The 9,669-nt window shown below is 39.8% G+C and overlaps 1 pseudogene; it reads right to left on the bottom strand.

Moving 5' to 3' along the window:
* Positions 1-706: 706 nt before the first annotated feature.
* LOC149179708 (putative pentatricopeptide repeat-containing protein At3g25970 pseudogene) lies at positions 707-3,229 on the bottom strand (annotated as a pseudogene).
* Positions 3,230-9,669: the final 6,440 nt, after the last annotated feature.

Genomic DNA, 9,669 nt, shown 5'->3' with positions numbered 1-9,669 from the left:
GAGGGAGAAGTTATGACATTAATGAGAGGTGGTTGAGGTGGAGAAGAGGAGAGCATAAAAGGGGAAAGATGAGGGGAGGAAGGGGATGCTTGGTCATGCTTTTGGTTTTGGTTGGCTATGGTTTTGGAGGAATTGTTTGAGAGAGAGGAGGGCAGTATTGTCTATCTTGGGCACACACTACATCTTGTTGGACTTGGGCTCGAAGGGCTAGGGAACCTGTGGAGGTTTCCTGGGCTGAGAATTATTTCCTAGTTGGTTGGGAGGTAAATCCAGTCGATAGTCAAGAGGAGCGTTCCAGCAGGAGCAACAGCTCAAGGACATCTCCACCGGACCATCGGTACATATATTCCTCTATGCATAGATTACTCATGTAAGTGATTGAAATGAAATGTTCACTATTTAAATTGTAGGAATTATATTTTAAATGGTAAATTATCATCGTTTAAATGTCTTGTCAGAAAATAAATTATTTCCCTTTTATTGCATTTAAAATTAGAGAATATAGATCAGGTAAAAGACCCTAGGAGGGGATCTTACACGTGGTATCAGAGCTTAGGTTCAAAATCTGGACCCAAAACCCACTAAACCCAAATTTCCGCTATAAGAGCTTGTAACCCTCATAATTACTTGTAATCCTAATATATAAATATATGACCCTATATATATATATAACAATTTGTTTTTAGATTGAAAATGATATGTCTCTTTATTGCCTTGGAAAGCAATAAAACTTGAGTAAAGACATGTTAGAGTTGTGTTTTACAGGCATATTAATTGTCATATGTTTCAAAAAAAAAAAGATGTTTGTATATGTTCCTGAGTAAACCGTGGGAAATTTTTTACCCCGGGACCTTTGTGGCTTTCTTGACAAAGGTTGTCCTTTCAACGTTTGATGCCAAACTTCTCTAGGTTGCATCTGAGATGAGAACCTCAGAGTCCTCCATTGCCCTGTCCAGCGATGCCTTTGAATCCATCTGCTCCTAACCCTCCTTGTGGAAGGAACTCCTCCGCCTTCATTTTCCGCCATTAATTCTTCCAATATTAAATATATCTCCTCTATTTGTGGATGGGACCTGTCTTCAGCATTAAATGTATGAACTGTGTTCTTAATCTCAATCCAACTACACCCTGGCTCCTTTTTCAACCCCTTCTCTCTCATCATTTTTCTCATCTTTGCACAATCATCCCACCTGCCAGCTGCAGCATATATATTTGACATTAGAACATATGCTACATCTTCTTATGGCTCTAACTGAAGGAGATATTTTTCCGCATGTATCCCAAGCTCAATATTGCCATAGGTTGCACAAGCACCAAGTAAGGTCCGCCACACTGTACCATCAGGCTTAAACGGCATTTTGTTAATGAAATCCATTGCTTCTTCCAAGTGGCCAGCACGTCCAAGAATATCAACAATACAGGCATAGTGTTCCATTCTTGCATCCCATCGAATTAAAGTAGCAGACCCCTTCATTGACTAAACCTGCATGATTGCATGCAGAAAGAACACTAACAAAAGTGATGTGGTCTGGTTTCAAGCCTGCCTCTTGCATTTGCTCAAAGAGTTGGAGGGCCTTCTTGCAATGCCCATGCTGTGCATATCCAACAATCATTGCATTCCAGGATACTGCACACTGTTTAGAGGTTTCATCAAATACTTTGCACGCATACTCTATTACCCCACACTTACCATACATGTAAACAATGGCACTCCCTACAAAGGCATCCATCACAAAACTGGTTTGAGCAATCTGGGCATGAACCTGCTTGCCCTGTTCTAAAGCTGCTAGGCTTGCACATGCCCTCAGGACACTAGAAAAGGTAAAACTTGTCTTGCCTTGTGCAAGTATGTTGCATTTGACAGTAAAATTTCAAAGCCTCTTCACCATGCCCATGCTGGGCATAGCCTGCAATCAATGCATTCCATGAAACCACATCTCGTTTAGTCATGATGTTAAACACTTTACTAGCATCCTCCACACAGCCATAAGTGGGATACATGGTGATCAGAGCATTCCTTACAGGTGTCTCTGACTCAAGTCCAATTTTCATAGCATGGGCATGGACACCCTTCCCTTGCTCCAAGACTCCTAGGTTGCCACAAGCACTAAGGATGCTAGTTAATGTAAATTTGTCTATCATCATGCCCATTTTCCTCATTTGAGTGAAGAATCTCAGGGCCTGCTCAGTATATTCATTGTAGGCATAACCAACGATCATGGCATTCCATGAAACCAAATCTGGTGCATTCATCGTCTCAAATACCATTTCTGCATCCCTGATATGCTCACATTTGGCATATACTGTGACAAGCGCATTTCCCACAACAACATCAGACTCTAGTCCATATTCAATAACCTTAGCATGGACTTGCCTAACCTGCTCAGGAGCCTCTGAACTAGCGAATGAAGTAACAACACTGGCAAAGGTCGATTGATCAGGAGTCGCGCCTCCCCTCTGCATTTGATTGAATTGTTCAAGGGCTTCTTCAACATAACCGTTTTGAGAATATCCTGCTATGAGAGCATTCCACGAAACCGTATTCGGCTCAGGTAGTTCATCAAAAGCTCTCTGTGAATCGTCTATTCTGCCGCATTTTCCATACATGTCAAGGAGCGCACTTCCTGTGTGAACATCACCTTCATATCTTGTCTTTATGATGTGGGTATGAATTTGTTCGCCTTGTTGCAGAGCTGCTAAACTCACAGACGCTCGCAGGGTGCTACCAAAGGTGAATTCATTCGGTTTCATGCCTGCCTTCTGCATTTGCTCAAAAAAACTTCAGGGCATCGTCAGCCCAACCACACTGGGAATATCCCGAAATTATTATATTCCATGAAATAACATCTCGTTCAGGTATTTTGTCAAATACTTGGCATGCGTCCATCAAACTCCCACATTTGGCATACATGTTGACGAGGTTATTGCTCGCAAACATGTCTAGATCAACGCTAATTTTCAGGATGTGGGCGTGAACTTTCTTGCCCGTCTTCAAAGCTCTGGAATTGGCACATCTCTGCAACAGGTTATTATAGACAGTCAAGTCTATCCACATGCCTTCTTCATTTTCAAACTGGTGCATGGAATCCAGCACCTCTGTCAATCTTCCAGCTCTGGAAAATTTAACCACATGATCAGAAGTTACATAAGAAGCTACATCGGTTCTATGTTCTTCTACTGATTGCCATTCAATGGCCATGGCAGCAAATGTTTTACTAATCGTACGCCCTTTGAACAACGCTGTTGGATTCCATAGTCGAAAACAACAATCAACTGCAACATATGGGTTGTTGTGATGGAAGGAATGAAGTCTCTTGAAATTTACATTGGTTAAAATAGAGATGTCGAATTTCATCATTCATTCATGCCAAAAGATTTCGTATAAAGACATTATCAACCCATAGCTACTCAATCCAACCCTGAAATCCAGAGCATGGAGACATCATCGAACAAGTAAAAGAATGGACGCTCAATTCAAACCTGAAATCCAGAGCATAAAGCCATCATTGATTAAGTAAACGAATGGACACTCAATCCAAACCTGAAATCGAGAGCATGGTTTCTTGAAAAAGTAAAATATGGAGGAACCATTGAAAAAAAATCTACTGGTATCCAATATAAGAAGCATTCAAGAAGTACCCTGAGGTTGTGAATAATGTTGTCCCTACTTATGATGGTCAAAAGGAACCATGATTTATCCTCTAAATTCTTCTCTTTATTTCCCAGTAGGTTCTGTATAGATAGGAGTGATTTCCTGTCGAATTCCTTGGTTATCCATTGGTTTAGAAACATGATCACATATGTTTAAATGCCTTTATCTTGCAGCCTTTGGTGCCACAAGTATACCAATGACCATAATGCCCGATCAACAAATGGCATGTTCATATTTAAGAACAGAAGAGGTGTTCCTTGATAACATATATTGATAACAACTATATATATATATATATATATATATATATATATATATATATAGATAGATAGATATATACATATAATCTATTTTAAATTAAATAACATTATACTCTACTTTATTTACTATAATATTTAAAAATTCTAAATTCTCAATTAACAATTAACAATTATATATATATATATATATAATCTATGTGGATGTAGGGGTTTTGAGTAGTTAAAAAAAAAAAAAAAAAAAAACAAAACAAAAAACAAAAAAAACCCTATCTTCTAAAACTTTAACACCCAACTCCATTGCATTGCACAAAACATATTTATCTTTTCTTTTTAGTAGATTTTAATACATTAAAGTTGTCAAATATGAACAACAATTGATTGGTATGATAGAATCACTTACAATATACAATATCATTATCTTAAAACATGTAGCACTAGCCATTCTATATACATTAATTAGATAGTACATATCTAACAATAATGTCAATGTTGAGTTGATTGGGACAGCTAAGCATCCACTTGAAAACTAATCTAACGTTGTTGATGGAATTTAAAAAGGGCACCTAGTTATAATAATGTAAGTTAATGTTTATGTGAATGCTCAAAATGAATAAGATGGATTTAGTATGATTGTTTCAGGATATCTAAGGATATTTGAGGGTGACTAGTAGTGTGTGGTAGCACTTGCTTAGATAGCAATGGGGGAGGATATAGTGGACCCACATTTATCATCTCTATATTAGAAATAGTCATTTACAAGTATAACAAAAGAAAAACATGCATCTATCATTATGCAAAACATGTGTGAGCGGAGTAAGAATTGAGGGGGTCCTAAGTTGTGCTAATAAGTCTTACATATCATACAGATATTTGAACCATTCAAAATGGTGAGGACACGAAGAAATCAAGGTCAGGGGGAGTCATTACAAGGAACTCCTACAAATAACCCATTACCTTCACTGGACTTGACTCTCATCTTGTGTTCCCTAGAAGCAATTAATGAGACCTTAAAAGGGCGCCAAACAAATGAAGTGGAAGTGGAGCACCCTCCCTCAGGGTTAGGAAATCTCGAGGGATCAAGAGACTCTGATAGAGGACCTCCAATCAAGGACATTACTAGGGAGCTCCAGAAGATTAAGCTCCCGAAGTTTGTAGGAGGTCGTGCCAGTGAACGTGCAGAAGCCTGGTTAGAAGGAATGAGAAGGTGCTTCGCACTAAGGGATTACAATTCCAATTCAAAAGCTAAAATAGCAATATTCCAACTCAGAGATAGTGCTCTGAATTGGTGGGGTAACTTGGAGCGTCAACTACACCTCACTCCAGACACAGTTACTTGGGAATTATTTGAGGAGAGATTTAGGAAAAAGTACCTGCCAGCATATTATGAAGAACAACAGGTAGGAGCCTTCCATGCCTTGGTACAGGGAAATCGTATAGTAGAAGAATATGAAATTCGATTCATGGAATTGGTCAAGTATGTCTCCTACATGGATACTGACCAGTGCCAAGTGGATCGTTTTATTTATGGATTGAACCCTAAGATTAGGGCAATGGTGCAGATGTGGAAACCATCCTCAGTTGCAGAAGTTGTAGAACAGGCTCGTTATGTCGAAGAACACTTAGACTTAAAAGGTGGAGGCAAAGCCATTTTTCCACGCCAACTAGGGTTTATGGGGAAGGCCCCTCGTACCTTCCCTAAGGGAGGAAATTTGAGGCCATCACCATATGGAAACAAGGTTGTACCTAGAGCACCGACAGTGGGGATTTCAATGGTTACTAGTGCAGCTTCACCCGCAGCTTCAAGGGCGCATACAAATCAAAGTCATATGCGAGGAGAAACAAGTGGGGGCAAGGGTCCCAGGGGAAGGAACTCTTTCCAAAGAACTCCACAACATTCGGTTCAAGGTCTATCACGCATCACTTGTTGGGGATGCAGAGGACCTCATTACCAGTGGGACTGCCCTGAGTTACAAGCTGGTAACAACTGTAGAGAAGGAAAAGCACCAGTGGGGGGGGCAAGTAGCCACCATCGAATCTATGCAGCAGTTGATAACCAGCAAGTTGAACACTAGTTTACTGTGGTAGAAACCTCAGGTATGATAAATAAAGTAAAATTTAAAATTTTGTTTGATTCTGGTGCTACAGATAGTTTCATTTCACCAGTTGCATTAGAAAAATGTGGGTTGGCAGCCTATGAGCACGATGACTTTAAACAAGTTGAGATGGCTTCTGGGATAAAACAAGCAGTAGGACCTAGTGTTAACCAATGTCAGGTAAACCTCGGGGTGTGTATGACTAAGTTGAAGGCATACGTCACAGCATTGGGGACGTATGATGTAATTATTGGAATGGACTGGCTAGAAGCTCATCGAGCTTTGGTAGACTGTTTCAAGAAGGTGATTTGTTTAGATGATGAAGGTAGGCCAATTGAGATTTTTGGAATCAAGAGGGGAGTGTCACTACGATTCATATCCATGATGAAGGTAAAACGTTGTCTCCGACAAGGTTGCAAGCTATATGTGGTCGAGGTTGTAAGTGACTAGAAAGGACCCTCCCTAGATCAACACCCAATTTTGTCATAATTCAAGGATGTTTTTCCTAAGGAATTGCCTGGATTACCTCCTGTAAGGGACATTGATTTCACAATCGACCTAAAACTTGGTGCCAAACCAATATCTAAGTCACCCTATAGGATGACAACTCCAGAACTTTGTGAGTTGTAGATGCAATTAAAAGAGCTCTTAGACTTGGGATTTATCAGACCTAGTATTTCACCTTGGGGTGCACCAGTGATTTTTGTCAATAAGAAGGATGGTTCCTTGCAGCTATGCATAGATTATAGGGACTTAAATAGAGCCACAATAAAGAATAGGTACTCGATACCTTGAATAGATGACCTATTTGATCAAATGAAGGGAGCAGTAATTTTTTCAAAGATCGATCTATGATCTGGATACAACCAATTGAGGATTAAGGAAGAGGATATCTCAAAAACTACATTTCAAACTTGGTTTGGGCACTATGAGTTCGTAGTTGTTCCATTTGGTTTCACCAATGCACCAGCAGTGTTCATGAGCCTCGTGAATGGTGTGTTCAGGAACCATTTGGACCAATTTGTGCAAGTCATTCTCGACGACATTCTTGTGTATTCCAAGAATGAAAAGGAGCATGAAAATCACCTAAGGGTTATCTTGACTTGCTTAAGGGAAAATCAATTGTATGGAAAATTGTCAAAATGTTCCTTATTTCAGAAGAAAGTTCATTACCTTGGGCACATCATTTCAGGAGAAGGGATTTCAATTGACCCGGAAAAGGTGAAGGCCATAATGGATTGGCCAGTACCAAAAAATGCCCATGAGGTACGTATTTTTATGGGGCTATCAGGGTATTATCACAGGTTTATGGAAGGGTTTTCAAGGATTGCAAAACCCATCACCACATTACAGTGAAAGGGGGTCAGGTATGAATGGACATATGAATGTGACACTGCATTCATAGAACTAAAGAGGTTACTAACTAGTGCACCGATCCTTCGAGTACCAGACATGGAAAAAGACTTCATTGTCTGCACCGATGCTTCAACGCAAGGATTGGGTGCAGTATTGATGCAAGAAGGTGGAGTATTAGCTTACAAATCTAGAAAATTGAAGAAACATGGAGAGTTGTATGCTAGCCATGACTTAGAATTAGCAGCAATGATGTTAGCCTTGAAACTATGGAGACACTACCTCATTGGGAGAAGATTTGAGTTAAGAACAGATCATCAAAGCCTTCACTCAAAGGGATTTGAATGTCAGACAAAGGCGGTGGAGCGAATTCATGAGTGAGTATGATTTTGAGATCTCATACATCAAGGGAAAGGAGAATGTGGTGGTGGATGCACTAAGCAGGAGACCACGAACCTTCTCCCTAGTAGCCTTAAAGGTAAATTTAAGGGAACGTGTGTTGGAGAAACTCTTTGAAGATAGTTGGTATCTAAAGGTCATCTCAGCAATCCAGAGTGGGAAGCAGATAGAACCAAAGTTTGAGGGATATGTCCTTGAACCAGATGGGCTATTGAGATTTCAAGGGAGAATGTACGTACCTAAGGAAGGGGGTATAAGAAGAACCATCCTCGAAGAGTCACATAGAGCACTCTATTGTGCACATCCTGGAGTAAAGAAGATGTACGCAGACACAAAGAAACTCTTCTTTTGGGCAGGCATGAAGCACGACATAGTCCAGTTTGTCGCCAAATGTCTTGAATGTCAACGAGTGAAGGCTGATCATCACCATCCAGCAGGACTCCTACAACCACATGACATCCCTATATCTAAATGGGAGGTAATTTCCATGGATTTTGTTGTGGGTTTGCCACTCACTTCACAGAGGCACAATGCTATATTGGTTATAGTTGATAAATTGACCAAAAGTGCCCATTTCATTCCAGTAAGAGACACTTACGATGTTACGGATGTGGCACGAGTGTTTATAAGTGAAGTTATTTGACTACACGGGTTACCCACAAAGATCATTTCTGATAGAGACTCTCGATTTACATCGAGGTTTTGGACAAGTTTGTAGTCAGCGCTAGGGACTCAATTGAACCTGAGCACTGCATATCATCCAGAAACAGATGGGAAGACTGAAAGAGTAAATCAGGTTCTAGAGGACATGCTTAGGATGTACGTCATGGATAATCAGACTCAGTGGGAAAGGTACTTACCATTGGTAGATTTTTCCTATAATAACAGTTACCACAGTTCAATCGGGATGCCTCCTTATCAAGCTCTATATGGAAGGCCATGTAGGACGCCATTGAGTTGGAAAAAGTTGGAGGACCCAGTAATAGTTGGCCCAGAATCAGTTCAAGAAATGGAGGAATAGGTAAAGCAAATTCGACAAAGGTTAAAGGAAGCACAAGATAGACAGAAGAGTTATGTTAATTCACATAGGATTGATCACAGTTATGAAGTAGGGGACCAAGTTTTTATTCATATCCGACCCAACAAAAGCACCATTCGGTTTGGGAAGAGGACGAAATTGTCACCCCGGTTCGTGGGACCTTTTAGAATCAAGGAGAAGATTGGACTAGTTGCCTATCATCTTGTACTGCCACCCCATTTGCATAAAACTCATGATGTTTTTCATGTATCTATTTTACGACATTATGTTTCTGATGAATCTCACAAACTGGATTGGAGGGAAATGCAGGTCTAGGACATGGGAACCATAGTGGTCGAACCATTATGCATATTAAACCATAGGGTTCAACAGCTCAGACATCACACAATGGACCAAGTTAAGGTCCAATGGGACAAGTATAGCCCAGGATCTGCTACCTAGGAGGATGCAAAGACTATACGTCGGGACTACCCCTCACTTTTTGAGCATCTGTGATGCCCATTTTTCTTTTTGACTTAGACAACTACCTATGTTAAGGTTCTATTTTGCAGTTCCATGTTATTTATTTATGAACATTATGTAATATTGATGCATTTTGTTGGACATGTGAAACTACTTATATAAATCAATTGATGGATTTGGTATTGATGATGGAAATGGTTGATGTATGGCCTAAATGTATGACTCATTTAGTGATGAATTATCTAGTGTGTGACTTATCAGAATTATTTTGTTTCATATACAGCTCAAGTGGATATGATTGTTTAAATGAATGACTTAGTGAATTTATTATTTATTTCCAGTATGAACTGCAAGATTGAAACATGGATACTAGACTTAATAACATGATTATTAAAGATCACTTATATATCT

Source organism: Pinus tabuliformis, chromosome 3_2 (genome assembly GCF_031772625.1).
Source record: "Pinus tabuliformis cultivar Carrire ecotype Pingquan chromosome 3_2, CPIR1, whole genome shotgun sequence".
NCBI lineage: Eukaryota > Viridiplantae > Streptophyta > Pinopsida > Pinales > Pinaceae > Pinus > Pinus tabuliformis.
The sequence above is the reverse complement of the archived record's forward strand: the minus strand, read 5'-3'. Positions and strand labels throughout refer to the sequence as shown.